General features: G+C 50.1%; 1 protein-coding gene across 3 annotated transcripts in view; it reads left to right on the top strand.

The window, feature by feature from the left end:
- The window catches only part of PC (pyruvate carboxylase), a 229,762-nt gene that overhangs the window by 16,557 nt on the left and 194,660 nt on the right, over nucleotides 1-18,545 (top strand). The window lies entirely within an intron of this gene.

The raw sequence follows: 18,545 nt of genomic DNA, 5'->3' as shown, positions 1-18,545 counted from the left end.
ATGCTCATTGGCGCTCTGTCAGGAGGCACTTTGCTTGTGGGACTTTTGCATCCAGCACGTGATCCACCTGAAAGCTTTGTATCTCCCCGGCATCTGGAACACGCTGGCGGATCACCTCAGCAGGTCCTTTTTCTCTCTCCACGAGTGGTCACTCCACTTGGAGGTCATCCAGGTACTCTTGAAGAAGTGGGGGGCTCCCCGTGTGGACCTGTTTACCACCAGAAAGAACAGAAAGTGTCATCAGTTCTGCTCTCTCCAAGGCCTCGTCAGGGGCGCCCACTCCGATGCCTTTCTCCTTGTCATGGGTGGGGGGTCTGATATACGCATTCCCACTGATTCCGCTGATCAGCAGGGTCCTATCGAAAATCAAAAGGGACAAGGTGCAAGTCATTATGATCGCCCCGGTGTGGCCTTGCCAGTACTGGTTCGGCATGCTCATAGATCTGGCCGTGGCTGCCCCATGGCCACTGTCTAGCCACCCAGACCTACTCTCATAGGACCACAGCTGTCTCCTGCACCTGAACCTTCCCTCCCTTCACCTCACGGCTTGGCTGCTGTGTGGCCGAACCCAGAGGAACAGGCCTGCTCTAGTCAGGTACAGCAGGTTCTCTTGGAAAGCAGAAAGCCCTCCATCAGAGTGACTTACCTGGCAAAGTGGAAGTGTTTCTCCTGCTAGGTGTCAGAGCGTAGCATCTCCCAGACCCGGTCATCTTCAGTCCATCCTGGATTACCTGCTCCACCTAAAGCACCAAGGTCTTGCGCTTTCTTCCATCAAGGTGCACTTGGCAGCCATATCGGCCTTCCACCTGTGTGTCCAGGGCAAATCGGTGTTCTCGCATGAGATGTCTATCTGGTTCTTGAAAGGCTCTTCCAGTTCCCCAATGGGACCTCAGTCTGGTCCTCTCTAGGCTCACAGGCCCATCCTTTGAGTCTATGGCTTCTTGTTCCATTTCCCATCTGTCGTGGAAAGTTGCTTTCCTTGTAGCCATTACCTCGGTGAGGCACGTGTCCGAGATTAAGGCCCTCACTTTGGAGCCTCCATATACGGTATTCTACAAGGACAAGGTCCAGCTGTGACCTCATCTGGCTTTCCTGCCTAAGGTGGTGCCCCTTTTCATGTCAACCTGGATATCTTCCTCACAGTGTTCTGCTGGAAGCCACACTCGACCAATAAGGAGAGGTAGCTGCACACTTTAGATGTCCAGCACACCCTAGGGTTCTACCTGGAGTGCACCAGGCCCTTCTACAGGTCAACCCAGCTATTTATCATGACAGCGGACAGGATGAAGGTTGCCCCAGTGTCCTCGCAGAGGATCTCAGATTGGATCACCACCTGCAGCCGGACCTGTTATGAGATGACTCAGGCCAAGCCACCGCCTATAGTGAAGGCCCACTTGACTAGGGCTCAAGCGTCGTTGGCGGCCTTCCCAGCGCATGTCCCTATCCAGGGCATCTGCAGGGCTGCAATGTGGTCTTTGGTACACACGTTCATGACGCACTACGCGTCACTCAGCAAGCAAGAGACGATGCTGGATTTGACAGAGCTATGTTGCAATTGACACGACCATGAACTCCTTCCTGCCTCCAGTGGTACTGCTTGGGAGTCACCTACAATGGAATGGATACGAGCAAGCACTTGAAGAAGAAGAAAAGACAATTACTTTTTTTCATAACTGGTGTTCTTTGAGATGTGTTGCTCATGTCCATTCCATGACCCGCCCTCCTTCCCCACAGTCAGAGTTTCCGGCAAGAAGGAACTGGGGGGGGGGGGGAGCCGGCAGCGCCCCTTATACCGCAGCATACGTGTGCCACGCCACTCCAGAGGGTGCCAGAACTGTTCCCCAATGGATAGCTCTGAGGGAAAAACTTCTGGCACCGGTGCATGTGGCAAGCACCCACACCTAACATGGAACGGACATGAGCAACCCATCTCGAAGAGCACCAGTTATGAAAAAAGGTAACTGTCTCTTCTGCCTTCCTCTTCCAGGCTAAAGAGCCTTTAGTACCCGGCATAAAGGTGCCTGGCATTGATATTGCTTGTTCTGTGTCCCATGTAGGCATAGCTATACCATACAAGCACTTCTATAGCAATATAACTGCATCCACACTAGCAGGGTTGTGCTCCAGCAGAGTTAAAAGTGGGGCAACTTGTGTGTGTAAACAAGACAGGAACATAGGACTGGAAGCAACCTCCTGGGTCATTGAGTTCCAGTTCCCTGCTATTGCAAGCAACCCCATTGTATCATCCCATTCATAAATGTATCTTAAAACTGGATTAATAGATTCTCAGGTTAGATGGGCCTACTGTGATCATCTAGTCCAGTGGTTCTCAACCTATGGCCCGCGGTCCACTTGCAGTCCAGTCAGCACAGAGCTGCGGCCCATGTGACTTCCTCAGGGACATGCAGGTAGTACTGAATGTGGCCCACAATGGCTAAATAGGCTGAGAACCACTGATCTAGTCTGACCTGAAGTATATCACAAGCCACAGGGACTGCCCTGAATTGATTCCTGGTTGAACTAGAGCAGATCTGTTTAAAAAATCCAGTCTTGATTTAAAAATCTCCAGTGGTGGAGAATCCACCACAACCCTTGGTCTGTTGTTCTGCTGATTAATTACCCTCACTGGTAGCTAGCTGGGTTGTTTGCTCCCCACTCCTCCTCCTGGGAGGCTGGTCCAGAAATTCCCTCTCCTGATAGGTAGAAACCTTCTTCTCATTTTCAGCCTTAATTGATTCCTGGGCAGTTTATCCCCAGTGGTTCTCATGCCAGCATTGTCCTTTTGCTTCAGTGGCTCTTCTCCCACCCTGGGGTTAACCCTCCAATGTACTTAGAGGGAGCACCCAGATCCCCCTCAGCCTTCGTCTGCTCAGGCTAAACAGCCCAGCTCCTTCAGTCTCCTCTCATAAGATGGGTGCACCATTCCCTGATTAGCCGAGGAGCCCTTTTCTGCACCCAGGGCCAGCTCCAGCTTATTTGCCGACCCAAGTGGTGAAGTGGGAAGGGGGAAAAAAAAAAAAAAAAGATAAAGCCGTGATCGGCGGGACTTCGGTGGCAGCTCTACCGCTCTGCTTCATCCTTCGGCAGCAATTTGGCGGCAGGTCCTTCACTCCGAGAGGGACTGAGGGACCCGCCGCTGAATTGCCGCCAAAGACCCGGACGTGCTGCCCCTTTCCATTGGCCGCTCCAAGCACCTGCTTCCTTCACTGGTGCCTGGAGCCAGGCCTGTCTGCACCTGAGTCAATTTGGGTTCATCTTGGGTGACCAGAATTGCACGCAATATTCCAGATGAGGTCTTCCTTGTCCACTGGAAATATGTTGCCTTAGATCTTAGACCAGATGCGGGCAAACTACAGCCTGCGGGCCACATCCGGCCCGGGGGACCGTCCTGCCCGGCCCTTGAGCTCCTGGCCCCCTCCCTCCTCTGTTGTCCCCCCTCCCCCACAGCCTCAGCTCGCCATGCCGCCAGCACTCTGGGTGGTGGGGCTGCGAGCTCCTGCCAGGCAGCGTGGCTGCAAGAGCCGCCGGCCTGCGCTGGTGCTCTAGACTGTGCAGCGGCATGGCTGGCTCCGGCCAGGCAGCGCGGCTGCCAGTCTTGGTGTTCTGAGTGGCATGGTGAGGGGGCGAGGAGCGAGGGGGTTGGATAAGGGGCAGGGAGTCCTGGGGGGCAGTCAGGGGACAGGGAGCAGTTGGATAGGCGTGGGAGTCCAGGGGGGCCTGTCAGGGGGCGGGGATGTGGATAGTGGTCAGGGTAGTCAGGGGGCAGGGAGCAGGGGGGGTTGGATGGGTGAGGGGTTCAGAGGGGGGCAGTCAGGGGGTGGGAAGTGGGAGGGGGTGGATAGGGGGCGGTGGCCAGGCTGTTTGGGGAGGCACAGCCTTTCCTACCCCACCCTCCATACAGTTGTGCAACCTCGATGTGGCCCTTGGGCCAAAAAGTTTGCCCACCCCTGTCTTAGTTAGACTGTAAATTCTCTTGGACACAGGTAGAAGCCTGATCACATAAAGTTACTTTGGTTTAATACATATTGGTTTAAAAACCTATGCAGGTAAACACATGGAAAACTCATCATTTAATTTAAACCTGATTTATGTGGATTTTTAGCAAAAATAGTTTCCTTACTAAATTAAGCCAGATCAATACAAGCCGAGTCTAAATCAATTTGAAGTGTCTGCATGCATCCTGTAGAGGGTTAACTACATTGACTTAAACTAGTGTGTATTTGTACACAATGATTCACTCTTGCTGTGTCTCAGCAGCGCCCAGTGCAATCCCCCCACCCCCCCCTCCCCCACCCCCCGAGTCAGGGACTGCACAGAATCTAGCAAATTGCGGGCCCTGAAGTCAGTCAGGTCTCTAGCTGCTGCCATGGTGCTAATAAAAAAAAAATACAGCTTTAACTCATTTTGGAGTAAAATCTCTGTCCACCTCCCCCCCCCCCCCCAAATAAAGATGCTTTCAAAACGAAAAACCTTCCACCCCAAGTAGTGATGCCTGTACTAGGTATGAGGATGTAGATTTCACTGATAGCAAAACATTGTAGCAGAACCCCACAGTGCTCTGTTCGAGCAGGGTTTTGTGCAAGGTTAGAGAGGGAGGTGCTGTGTTGGTTCTCATGGGTCGTGCCAGCTGACAGTGTGCCAAGGTGCCAGTCTCGACTCCTGTGGCTGGCCCGATTTTGAAAGGAAACACATGATGATTGTTTGGGCTCTTTTATTTTTTTGCCTAACAGATTGCTTTTGTAGTCACATGGCCTACATGGCTTAAGTTAGAGCTTGGGTAGACGTGATCTTTAATAGATCGCATGCACGCAGAATTGGGTTAAAAATAAATAAATCTGTGCAGATACAGTGTCCCATGGGCACTTCTCAAAGACAGATCATCCACCCGGGGCATAGTTAGAAAGGGACAAGGTAGTGTCTAGGATTTGAGTAATACCCTTTAAATAGATCAGGACCCCGCTAGTTGGCCTCCCTGTCTTCTATTGTAGAAGCCACCAGAACGTAATGCAGCAGCCGTGTATATAAGTAGCTATATACAAATGTACAAGGCCTAGTTAATAAACACAGTTATTTGAAATCTGCGTCTATGACAAAACTCATATATTCTTTGTTGCACAGAACATAAAGATCAAATCAGAGGGAGGTCCCTTTCTCTCTCCATTTAGGTCATCTAGACTTTTTTCTGCCCCCTCATAGACTTTAAGGGCAGAAGGGACCATTAAATCATTTTTTGCTCTGTTTGTGCAGTGCCTAGCACAATGGGTCCTGCCCATGACCAGGACTCCTAGGCACAACAGTAATACAAATAATAAATAATAATCTATCTGCAGGGCACAAGCCAGAGAATTTCACCCAGTTATCCTGGGTTGAGCCCAGTCACTTACATTTGGCTAAATATCTTCCAGAAAAACCTCTAAGACCTCAAGAGATGAAGAATCCACCACTTCCCCTTGGAGATTGTTCCATTGTTTAATCCCCTGCTCTGTTAAAACTTGGTGCTTTGTTTCTCATTTGAATGTGTTTGGCTTTTAACTTCCACCCATTGGTCCTTGTCCTCCCTCTCTGCTAGATAAAAGAGCCTTTTAATACCTGGGATTTTCTCCATAGAGTTTGGATCTGTGCATTTACTGCCAGCTTCAGTCATTCTTGAGCATCTGCCAGTGGCATTTAAATAGAACTTCAAATGACCCCAGAGCTGTTGAGTGCACACAGGTCACCAGTTCAGGTGGGAACCGTCTAACCATCTGCAGCGAGGATAACAGCCCTGGAAGCTAGGGGATCCTGTCTCTTTAATAAAGTGCACTTGCTTTGATTAGCTTACCCAGCCGTGCTCTGATCTCTCCAGTGTTCATCGGCATTTATTATTATTTGTATTGCCATAGCACCTAGGAGCTCTAGTCATAGACCAGGACCCCACTGTGCTAGGTGCAGTACAACCACAGGGCAATGACGGTCCCTGCCTCAAAGAGCTTCCAATCTAGGTATACGCCAAGAGACAACAGATGGAGATAGACAGACAGGGGAATCTAAGGAATCAGCATGGTAGGCAGTGGTCTCAGGCCAAAGGTCCATCTAGCCCAGTGTCCTGTCTTCCGACACCGGCCAATGCCAGGTGCCCCAGGGGGAATGAACAGAGCAGGGAATCATCAAGCGATCCTCCCAAGCAGGAGGGGCAGCATTGGAAAACACATGAAGGGGTTTGTTTCCAAATGTAACAAATGGGCAAAGGAGGTTGGCACCATGGGCTGATGCCGTGCGGGCATCGATATCTTGATGGTGAATGAAAGTTGATGGGTAGGTGAGGAATGGCCGTGAAGGGCCTTGAAAGGGACGACAAGTAGCTTATGTTTGTAACAATAGAGAAGGGAACGCCAGCGAGGAGGGGTGACTCACTGGACCATCCCTCTCATGACTCCCCAATAAAGTGAGCATCTTCCACAGCGGGATGGGATCTTTAATGACCTTTGCAGTGTTCAGTTCTAAGATGGCAATATTGCTTTTGGAGCTGGGGGTAAAACCACAGTTAAACCTGGCATTCCAGGTGAGGGTGTGCAGAACTTCTCCCTCTTATTGCCATGTGGCTCGATAGTCACATTGTTGTGTAATGTGCTTCCGGATCCTGTTAATTTATTGGCCTCAGCATCCAATCTCAGGGACTTCCACAGGCTAAAATTATAAGTGGGGGTTTTTGGTCTGTTTTTAAGTGTTACCTCTTCCAATTTAATTGGTTTTCCCTGAGTTCTGGCACATTGAAATACAATCTTCTACGGGACAGGCAGGATTGTACAATGGTTAGTGCACTAGCCTAGGACTTGGGAGGCCTGGGTTCAGTTCCATGCTCTGCCAAAGACCTGCCTGTGTGACTCGGGGCAAGTCATTCGTCTCTCTGTGCTCCGTTTCCCCATTTGGCAGCAGGGCCGCCCTGGGGCAACACTGGGGAGCAGACATAAAAAAAGACACCACCGGCGGTGGTGCTTGTACTGACCGTGCGGCGCTCCAAGTCTTCAGTGGCGACGGCAGCGGGTCCTTCACTTGCTCCGTGTCTTTGGCAGCACTGAAGGACCTGCTGCCGAAGTGCCGCCGAAGACCCAGACTGCTGCCAGGTGAGTAAAAAGACGCCTCTAGCCAGGGAAGGGATTCTCAGCCAGGGCTCGCAGGGCTCCTGGGGCAAATTGCCCCACTTGCTCCCCCCCCCCCCCCCCCGGGCGGCCCTGTTTGGCAGACAGAAATGCCATCAAGCTGATGGGGGGTGTGTGTGTGTGCACAGCCTCTGACAAGGTGCGGGAAATGGGGCACCCTGGTATGGAGGGAGGAGGAATGAGGGGCACTCAGAGCCCTTGGTGGAGGGGAGGAGTCTGGGTATGGGAGGGAATGGGGCAAGACACAGAACCCCTGGTGGGGGGCAGAGGGGCTATTGGGGGGAAGTTTGTGAGGAGTCCCTGACCTAGGGAAGAAAGGGAGGATGTCACCCAGGGAGCTGTAGGTGGGAATGGAGGGATGCAAGGAGCCCTGGTGGATGCAGTGAACTTGCCCAACACCAGCTATGAAGTGTGCAACCTTCCATTAGTGTTCTCTTAGCCTCAGAACACATCTGTGAGGCGAAGGGAACACTAATGGAAGGTTGCACACTTCATAGCTGCTGGTGTTGGCCAACGCCATTAAAAGATCATGAGGTACTCAGTGAGGACTGTCTAAGTTCATTAGATAGATACGCTATTCATTTTATATACCTCTCTCATATCCTGCTCTCATACATCAAACCCTAATCTCTTGCAATCTCTCCTCATATTCATATTTCCTGCGTCTAATTATGGTCATTACCCTGCTCTAGACCTTCTTCCATTTCTGCTAGATTTGATTTTTGAAAATCGCTTGCCCATTTTTGCTGCTATTTGGCCGGAATTGTCCGTGTGGGGAGCTGGCCGCTGGAATTTAATAGGAGCCCTGTATGATTAGTTTAGCTCTAATCAGCAAAGGTCAAGACTAGATGTTTCTTTTCCCCTGCTTAAAAGGAGCGTTCAGAGCAGCCTGGCTTTCCACTGGAGCAAATCTACTTAATAAACCAGATTCTGTTCAATGAGTCTTGATGACTTAATAGGGACTATCTCTGCAGCTATCTTAGCTTTGGTGCAGTTTGAATAGATCTGACTCTTTTTAACAGGCTTTCTTTCCCAATAGGCCCTGCCAGGGTGTCAGTAACGGTTTGGTGGAGACGAGGGGATATAATCTGGCAGCCTAGTTAGTGGCTAGTGGAGGAGTCGCAGTTCCTGAGGTAACTGCACCTCTGTCCTCCTTGAAGGCACCACACTTAGGCCTTTCTTAGGGTGAGATCCTCTCCCTCCAAACTGGGCACCTCGGCTGCAGACTACTGCAACATACTGTGGTCTGAGCGCCTGCAGTCCTGTTCTCCTAGGGGCAGTGACAGGGCTGACCAGCCAGCCTTCCCAAAGCAAAGCACTGTTTGTTCAGAACCAAAGCCTTCTGGAGAAAACAGAACTTGAAAACAATAAACAGTTTATATGCAGGCCTAGCTTAGTAGGTGCCACCCATCTTCCACATGGGGACCTGGCAGTTCCAGAGTCCCTCAGGTCCCCGGCAGGGCCTGTCCCTCTGAACCAGAGAAGGTCTTTTGCAAATCCTGGTAGTGCGGGGTTGTGTATTTATCATCTCTCTCAGGGTACGGCCACACTGTGATAAAAGACCCACAGCATGGCCGTGGCTGGCCTGGGTCAGCTGACTTGGGCTCAGTCTGCGGGGCTGTAAAATTGCAGCATAGACGTTCGGGCTCAGGCTGGGGTCTCAAGGCCTGGACTCTAGCCTGAGTGTCTACACTGCAATTTTATAGCCCTGAAGCCCAAGCCCGAGTTCGCTGACCTGGGCTGTGAGACTCAGGCTGCGTGGTTTCTACTGCTGTGCTGTCTCTTTGCAAGTTAAGCCCTGTCAGCATTGCAAACTCCACTCAGAAACTGAACCTCGCTGGCTTTTCCTGCTGCTGCAATCTCCCTTTTTAAGCCTTCTCTGATCTGGAGACCTGAACCATTTTGGAGCACAAAGCAGTTTGGTTCAACTGCACTGGCCCAGCTGAATGGAGGAAGAGTGTCCCAGTGGTTAGTGTACTAGCCCACAATTGGGAGACCTGGGTTGAAGTCCCCACTTTGCTATAGGCTTCCTATGCCTCCTTGGGCAAATCACGTAGATCCAGCCCCTCAGATGGATTTAGGTGCCTAAAGAGCTTTGAGGATCTGGGCTTTAACCTCTCTGTGCCTCAGATCCTTGTCTGTAAAATGTGGATAATCGTACCTTCCAGTGGTGGTGGTGGGAGGGTAAATGCAGTGAAGATTGCCAGGTACTCAGCTGCTCTTGTAGAGGGCTGTGTAAGTACCGAAGAGTGAATCGGCTTAAGTTTTGCCATATTTCTGTGCTATCCTGAAATGCGGTGACTTCTGGGTACCTATCTGTAGCAGGGTGGACCCTGCTCCGGCCCTGAGGGCTTTAGAAAGCAGCCTGGCAGGGCTTGAGAGCTGTGGCTGGAGGCTGGGCTGATGGGGAAAGTGGCTGCAGCTGGGGCCACGCCCCAAACTGAAGCCCTGGGGCTTATAAGAGGCAGGGAAGCTAGAGCCCAGAGAGAGTCTCTCTCTGCCTGCAGAGAGGGATGGGCCTGGCTGCTTAGCTGGAGGCTAGATACCTGAGGGAAGCAGAGCTGGGGGATAGGCTAAGGAGCCAGGGAAGCTCTAGCCAGGACAGCCCCAGGCTGCGGCCTAGCGAAGGGCCATAGGTACGGTGGGTTGCAGAGGGCAGCCCAGGGGTAGGACGAAGCAGCAGGTCCAAACCCCCTTTGCCTGTGATGAGTGGGCTGATACTGCAGTCTGCCCCAGGGTGTGGGGCTAGACCATGACTGTCAGTAGCCACTACTGAGGCAAGGCGGGGATAGTAGCGTGGGGTTCCCCTGGGAGGGGGAGACCCAATTATAGATAGCGGGCACCGGGTCCAGGGAGGGACGCCGGGGCCAGAGAACGGGCGGGTCACCAGCCTGCCGGGGGCGCTCCAGGGCCGGACCGAGGGACATTCCGGGACCGACCAGCAGGAGGCGCGGCAGGGGTGAGTACCACCCTGTTACACTATCCCACAATGCTCAGCTACCCAGAATGATTTAGTATTATGTATTTGTATTGGGGTAGCGCCTACGAACCCCAATCATGGCTGAAGGCCCCCACTGTGCGCACACACACACAATACAGGGACAGTCCTGACCCCAGAGAGCTTACGGTCCAAGTACAAGGGCTACACAGGGAAGTTATTTCAGAATAAGGTAGGGTGTGAATTTAAAGGTCTATAGCTGTTCCAGTCAATTTCCCCATCTAGAAAAGCCCCAAGACTCAGTACTGCCAACTCCAAAGATTAAACAAATCATGAGTCTGGCACCAAAAAAATCATGATTGCCTTAAAAATCATGAGGTTTTAAAAAAAAAATTATTTGTCTCTGGTTTGAGAACGGGCACAGCAGGCAGTTGTAGTTAGCACTTTCTGAAGTGTCTCCACTCAGGCCCTAAATTACTAGTTGTTATGGATCCACAGGCTCGCTGCTATGACCCCAGCTTTAGAACAGCCTCTGGGGGGAGCTCTTCAGTGAAGCAGACCCCCTAGGGGTCTCACTCTTCCTTCAGCACTCCTGCTTCCCAGTGTGAGCTCTGGTCAGGGAGTCCCACTGAGGCAGACCCTGGAGCAGGGCCACCCAGAGGATTCAGGGGTGCCTGGGGCAAAGCAATTTCAGGGGCCCCTTCCATAAAAAAAAGTTGCAATACTATAGAATACTATACTCTCGTGGGGGCCCCTGTGAGGCCCGGGGCCTGGGGCAAATTGCCCCACTTGCCTCCCCCTCTGGGAGGCCCTGCCCTGGAGGGAGACTTGTACAATCTCAGGGAGCAATGCACCTCCGCCGGCATCTGCGGTGATCTAGGGTGACCAGACAGCAAGTGTGAAAAATCGGGACGGGGTGGGGAGTAATCGGTTCCTATATAAGAAAAAAGCCCCAAATATCGGGACTGTGTCTATACAGTTGGGGCATCTGGTCACCCTACATGTACACAGCATTGCCACAACAGAAGGGTTTATTACTTCACTTGGAACACAGCACAGAGGATCCTTGGTTAGCCTAGAGAGAAGCACGGTCCATCTGGTTTAGCCCAGGGCCCTAGCTAAGCAATGTATCCCCCTCTTGACTCCCGTTCTGTCCCCATTTGTCCAGGTTGCCCCCTCCTCAGTCCTTTATTGTCCAGCTGGTCAAACCAAGCTGGCTTCCTGTGGAGGGTGGAACATCCATGGACATATTAGTTGCTAGGTATAAAATGTGCTGTGGGGTTGGCTTTGCTGTTGTCTTCATGAAATGAGGCCCCAAACTCAAGACAGCTAGGCGTCAGCCACACCTGTGCGGTACCCTGCCCGAGAGTAAACAGTCTGTTTCCACCACCTCTGGTGCACCCTCTATGGGTTTTCCCAGGGGTATGCAAAAAATGCAGCATATAGGGGACACTGAGGTGCACACAGCATTCATACAAAACATTACAGAAAATTCCTATTCCCTCACACTAGTAGCACATTTTCCAAAGCTGACAAAATGATTTGTGCTCCACTTTTCTAGCGAGAGACTTAGGAAGCTCAATCTATTTATTTTATCCAAGAGAAGGCTAGGAGGTGACTTGCCCATTGTCTAGAAGCACCTGTGTAGGGAGAAGGCTTGTGACAATAGAGGGCTCTTTAGTCTGGGGGGCGGGGGGGAAGCAGAATAAGATTGAATGGTTAGAAGCTGAAGCTGGACAAATGCACATGAGAAATTAGCCACGTGTTTTTAACTGGGAGAGGTGTTAACCATTGGAACAACTGACCTAGGGATGGGGTGTCCCTTGGGGTCTGTAAATCAAGACTACATATCTTTCCATAAGATTATTATTAATTTTGGCTAAGATCAAGTTTATTATTGGGGTAGCACCTGGAAGCCTCAGTCCTGGAGCAGGGAACCCTATTGTACACTATGCAAACACAGAACAAAAAGACAATCCTTTTCCCAAGGAACTCACTGTAACTCTTACAGAAGTTAGGAGCTTGATGCAGTTACTGGATGAGATTCTCTGGTGTATGCTATGTAGGAGATGATTCGGGATGAGTCCTTCTGGCCTTAAAAAATCTGTGAAAATGTTGGCCTTGGATTTCATGATCACAGGCAGAAGTTAAGACTTGAAGAAACACTAAGCATGGCTATGAAAGAAACAGTTCTTTGACCATTGTATTGTCATTTTTCTGACTGTGCACTTCAAAAATCTAGTCTGTATGTATTTCCTCCCCCCCAAGTGCATCTCCTTCCACAAAGGACAACAATGCTTTTGCAAGCATGGAGAGAGGAACTACTTACAAAATGCTTTGAATTCTTTGGATTTCACACACGTTCCTGGCAGCTCAAGACAATCTTGTTTCCTCCCTCCCACCCCCTTTGTTTCACATGATTCGAGTGGTCAGATTATCAATCTCAAGAACTCCAAAGCAAACATTCCGGTTTACATTTTTCTCTAACCTCCCCCAAGGTGAATTGTGAGAACTCTCAGGCTGAATGCTTTGCAGGCTGTTCACTAGGCAAAGAGGTATGTTCTTACTTGTTAACTAACAAAGTTTGTAGTTTTTCATGTGTGTTAGCAGGTCAAGGTAACTAGGGAGTTACTAGGACTAGTATGGATGCATGCCACATATTTCTCCCAGGCTGCCCATGTTTGTTCTTAACCTTGGGCATAAGAGATGCAGGTGCAAATGCAGGAGAAAGCCGTCAGGTTGAGTTTTAGTGTCTGTGCTAGAACACAACCAGCTAACTTCACTAAAGCCTTGTCTTCTGTAGGAAAAAAGATTCATAGATTTGTAAGGCCAGAAGCCACTCTGCCCTCCATTTATCTCACTGGCCAGAGCCTGTCACCCATTTACCCCTATATTGAATGCAATAACATGTTTGACTAATGCATCTTTCAGAAAGGCAGCCAGTCTGGGTTGGCAGACATCAAGAGATGCGGAATCCACCACTTCCCTTGGGAGTGTGTTCCTGTGGTTGTAGCCCATGTTATTAAAAATTTGTGTTTTCTGCCTAATTTTGTATTTGTCTGGCTTTAGCTTCTAGCCAATAGTTCTTGTTCTGCCTTTCTTCACTGATTGAAAAGCCTTTTATTTTCTTCCTGCAACGGTTCTTATGTACTGGGATCAAGTCACTTCTTGATCTTTTTTTATTAAGCTGAACAGATTGAACTTCTTAAGTCACTGGGCTCAAAACAGGGGTAGCTGGGTGAAATTTAAGGGTCTGTAATATACTGGAGGTCAGGCTAGATGATATAATGGTCCCCTCTGGCCTTAAACTCTCTGATGTCTCTCATTGTAAGGCATTTTTTTCCAGCCCTTGGATCATTTTTATGGCTCTTCTCTGCACCCTCTCCCATTTTTCAAAATCCTTTCTAAAATGTGGACACCAGATCTGGATGCAGTTGTCCAGTATCAGTCTCCCCAGTGCCGTATATAGAGGTGAAATCACCTCCCTGTTAGTGTGGAGGCAAACATGAGGCAAAACCCTAGGCTCCCCATCAATGTTTACCTTGATCAGCTAACATGTGGAAGCTACAAACTGCCTTCTCTTCACGAGGATTTCACCACATCTTTTGCTAATGTGGTCAGAGCATTTCTTTTTTCTTAGCGTGGATGCATCTGTGAAGCTTAAAATCTCAGGCCAGATCTACACTAGAAACTTTTGCTGGTATAGTAATGTCCTAGATGAATAGATTCTAAGGCCAGAGGGCCCACTGTGATCCACTAGTCTGACTGCTTGTAAAGCACAGGCCATAGGCCAGCCCTGAATTAATTCCTGGTTGAGCTAGAGCAGATATTTTAGAATAAAAAACATTGAAAAATTCAGTTTTGATTGAAAAATTGCCCATGATGTCTTCTAGGGAGAGTGAGAGTGTTGTGTGACTTCTCTGACCTTTCTGTACCAGTAAAATTCCTGGTGTATATCCAGGGATACTGGCATAAAAGTCCTTTTGCTGGCATAGCTTATTTCACTTGGGGATGGTATAACCTCTACTGGCAAAACCACTTTGTTTTGCAGCTAGAAGCTGCGTCTGTTTAGGATTTGCTGAGAGAGTTGTACCGGCAAAGGTGGTCTAGGGTAGACAAGGCCTGAATAGACAAGACAGATGGAAGGAGCACATAGGTGCAGAAAGGTGAATCGACTTGGGCCTTGGCTATGCTAGACATGGTTGACCAGTATAGCTATGCCTGTAGAGCTCCAGTTCAAACAGAAATGAATTCAGGGAAGCCCTATGTCCTGTGTTGTGCAGAAGGTCAGACGAGATGGTCATAGTGGTCCCTTATGAACTAGGCATGTAGACACAGCTGTTACTAACAGAAAAGGATTGTCTTGCTGGTATAACTGTGCCTATGCTAGGGCTTATACCAACAGTTATGTCAGTAAAAGAAAACTAAACTGCACCCTTAAACACTCTTGCTATGCTTACTATCGGTTTTAGGTGTAGACCAGGTCTCGGCTGGTCGCGCAGTAGCAGAGCTGAGAGGAGAATACAGGCTTCTTTGACTTCCAAGCTAATGCCCTTTCCACTGGACCACAATGCCTAACAGGGGATCTGACTCCGGAACAGATCTATTGCACTTGAATTGTGTTGCCATTGGGAGGTAGGGCCGAGGGGTGCATAGGACTGGAAGGGACCACCTGGGTCACTGAGTCCTGTTCCTAGTGTGATACGCTCTCCCCAGCTGTTCCAGGTTTATCACTGAGTGGTTGGTGGTGAAAGTTGCCGAGGGGGCTCTCTAGTTTTCAAGAAGGAGTTACTCCGTAGCCGCCTTTGCAGTAACAATACTATTCAGCAGCTCCGCTGAGGTGCTGTGAAGTGTTTCAGAACTGCAAGGGCGAAATGCAAGGGAGATTAAAAGAGAAAGGAATGAACATGTCTCCCATGATAAGGGCAGGACTGTGCGTGTGCGTTGAAGATAGCGGAAAGAGTCAAAGCACTGGGAGGGCAGTTAGGGCCAATGGAGGTGTTGCAGAGAAATCAGACTGAGCAAGGTGGAAGGAAGACTCATCAGCAAGCTCCTTAGAGCCGAGAGAATGTGGGTTGATAGGGTCTGTTGACTTTGACTCTAAGGGAATGTCTACACTAGCGGAGTTACATCGCTGGCATTGCATCGCCACTCAGAGAGCGCTGAAGGGAAACTGCTGTTGTGTGTTCACACTGTCAGCTGCCTGCGCAATAGCGTGTTCACACTTGCAGCAACTGCATCGGTATTTGGAGCGGTGCATTCTGGGCAGCTATCCCACAGAGCAGCTCTTCCTCTTCTGCCGCTGAGAGTTGCCCCCTCCCCCGCCGCCGCCAGTGACTGCAGAGTGGTGCGGGAAAGTTACCCTTAATGGGGCAAGAAACAAAGCAGCTCTGCCAAAGATCCTGCAGCAGCGGATTGCCCAGTATCTCCATGAGAGTTTCCTGGAGATCTCTGAGGCAGATTCCCGTGAAGTGAGGGAGTCGGTCAACACCCTGTTCCACCACTCAGACTAGGCATGTGGTGGTATGCACATCTCCTGTTTGCGCTTCGCCAAGCTCTGCCTGCTGTGACTGGCTAGCCTCCTCCGGGGTAGAGAAGAGCTCCCGGCTGCATGAATCTCTGACCTCAGAAGTCGTCCTCTGCCTCTGGGTCCCCCCTCCCGCTCCACATCCAAGATTTCCTCCTCCTGGCTCGGTCCACTCTTGACTGCCACGCGAGCCACCGATGTATCCACAGTGGCCTTCGCAGTGGAGGTCACCACCAAGTATCGCGTCCAGCTCTTTGTAGGACTGGCAGCTCGTGGGCGCAGCACTGGAGTGGCGGTTTGCTTCCTGCGCCTTGTGGTAGGCGTTCCTGCAGCTCCTTCACTTTGACCCTGCACTGCATTGTGTCCCGATCGTGGCCTGTATCGTGAAATCTGTCCATAGGTATCATAATTCCTACAGCTTGAGCGCAGCTGGGACTGGACAGCCTCCTCTCCCCAAATGCCGATGAGGTCCAGCAGCTCGGCATTGCTCCAAGCGGGGGATCACCTGGTGCGTGGAGCAGGCATGGTCACCCAGAAAGATGCACTGAGACCACTGCATGCCTCACCGAGCAAACAGGAAGGGGACTTCAAAATTCCCAAGGAATTTAAGGGGTGGGTCACCTGAGGGCAGGGCAGTAGAGATCAAACCGATGACCAGAGAGGTGAGAACAGGCATTGTGGGACACCTCCCGGAGACCAATCGCAGCTCTGTAATCGACCAGGGCGTCTGCACTGGCACCGCAGCACTGTAGCCCCAGCGCAGAAAGCTGTACGCCTCTCATCGGGATGGTTTTTTTACAGCGCTGCAACTGCACAGTTTCTGTGCACTAAGTGGCTTGGCAGCATGTACACCTCAGGAGTTACACCGCAGAAAGCTGCTTTACTGGGCAGAACCTTGCCAGTGTAGACAAGGCCCTAAGTAACCAACACTGCAGGGCCTTGTGTGTGTGTGTTTGTCTCTTCAGGACTGCAGAGCAAATGTGCTTAGTTCGAGGGTAAACGCACCACTGCTTTGATCAGAGAATAACACAGGCAGGCAGAATTTGCCTCTACAGCTGGAATTTAGCAAACGATTCTCATACACAAGCCAGAAAGAAATTCAGCTCCCTTTGGCTTCGCATTGCTGAGCCAGTATGCTAAACAGGAGCTCCTTTTGTCACTAAGGCATGTCCAGACTACGATTTCAATGTGTGATTAAATTAAATTAACATCTGCTGACACATCGGAAAACAGGGCTTGTTTTCTTTCAATCCTGCAGAAAAATTCTGCTTTTCAGTGCAGTAAAACCCAAAATGTTTTGATTCAAAATGGTGCTGCGATGTCTCGTGCAAGTTGTAGTTCAGCAAGTGGGGCGGGGGGTGTCTTATGCTCCCGTTCTCTTTTGTGGACTGTGGTCCCTGCCCAGACTACATCTCCCATGATGCATCACTTTCTCCCTTCTTTTTTGAGGAGATGTCTTTTATGAGTCCCTGGCCATGGTGCATCATGGAAGATATAGTTCAGTCAGATTGTGCCTGGGCTCTTAGCTCGGTGCTGCACAGTACCCCACCGAGATCAGAACTCCATTTGGCAGCACCTGGCATGGACCCTGTCTCCTGACTGAGATGGGGGGCCCCCATGCTGCCAGACACTGCACAGACCCGTTATTGAGATCAGGGCCCTTGTTGTGCCTGCTGCTACAATAGTATGAGATGGATCTCTTGTCTGATCCAGTCTGGCAGTCCCAGTATTACTCCCATGATCGTTAGCCTAGTGGGCAGTAGCGGTGGCTACTTGCTGCTTTCACATAGACTCAAGGTGTCTACTCGAGTGTCTCTTGAATTATTGTATCTGCCTCTTGTTGCATCTGACTGCCAGCTTGTCTGATGCGGTTGATGCCAATCCGGTCTCTAGCTGTCAAAGCGCCTCAGCCCGAGCTCCGTGAATGAGACAGCTGTGAGAAAAGGCCCCAGCTGATGCTCAGTTAAATCCTGCTCTTCCTGTCAGGATTCCTTAACTTTTCAACTCCAAACTTTCCCCCCGCCCGCCATGAACACCGCGTTTTGTAACAGATGCCGTGTCTTGTTCAATACTGAAATAGTGTATATCAGCTGCCTGATCTTTGTTCATCATTCCCATGTGACAGCGTGCTGCGCAGTTGTGTTGTGGTGGTGGCGTAGAGGCTACAACTGAGATTGGGGGCCCTGTTATTCTGGGCGCTTCACAGGACCCCTAATGCGGATACAGTTATACTGGGATAAAAGTGCTTATCCTGGTAACGCTATTCCCATGGAGGAAGGAGAATCTGCTATACTGGTGTAAGGCACCTTTATACTGGCAGAACTGCTGGCCATTTGTCTGTCTATGTCCACCTATTTTGGTGCAGGGTTTGTCTATGCAGGGCGATGTGCTGGGAAAAGGGAGGGTGTAAATTTTAAAGTGCTAGAACTGATACTGGGCCCTTCAATCTAGAGAAAAGGTCTAGCAAGATCCAGCGGCTGGAAGTCAACAATTCAGACTGGAAATAAGCCAAAAAAAATTTTTTTTTACCAGTGAGCGTTATTAACCATTGAAACAATTTACCAAGGGCTGGGGCAGGATCTTCATCACCTGCAATTTTAAAATCCAGACTGGATGTTTTTTCTAAAAGGTCCAAGTCAGTAATTCAGGGCAGTCCTGTGGGGCCTGTGTTATACAGGAGGTCAGACTAGATGATCATAGTGGTCCTGTCTAGCTTTATAATTTGAGTCTATTCTGGAGTAACTCCTGGGGTAGGGGATGGGGGGCGCTTTTATTCTGGAGTCAGTTTCTAAAGTGGATCACCCTAGTTCCGGAATAAGAGCGTCCACATGGGGAGCTATTGTGGAATATTCCGGAATCCCTAATACCTGTCAATTTTGCTGTGTACACAAGCCTCTGATTGGAAGCTCTTTGGGGGCAGAGACCATCTTTTTGTTCTGTG

Source organism: Mauremys mutica, chromosome 7, assembly GCF_020497125.1.
Source record: "Mauremys mutica isolate MM-2020 ecotype Southern chromosome 7, ASM2049712v1, whole genome shotgun sequence".
In the NCBI taxonomy this organism is placed as follows: domain Eukaryota; kingdom Metazoa; phylum Chordata; order Testudines; family Geoemydidae; genus Mauremys; species Mauremys mutica.
The sequence above is the reverse complement of the archived record's forward strand: the minus strand, read 5'-3'. Positions and strand labels throughout refer to the sequence as shown.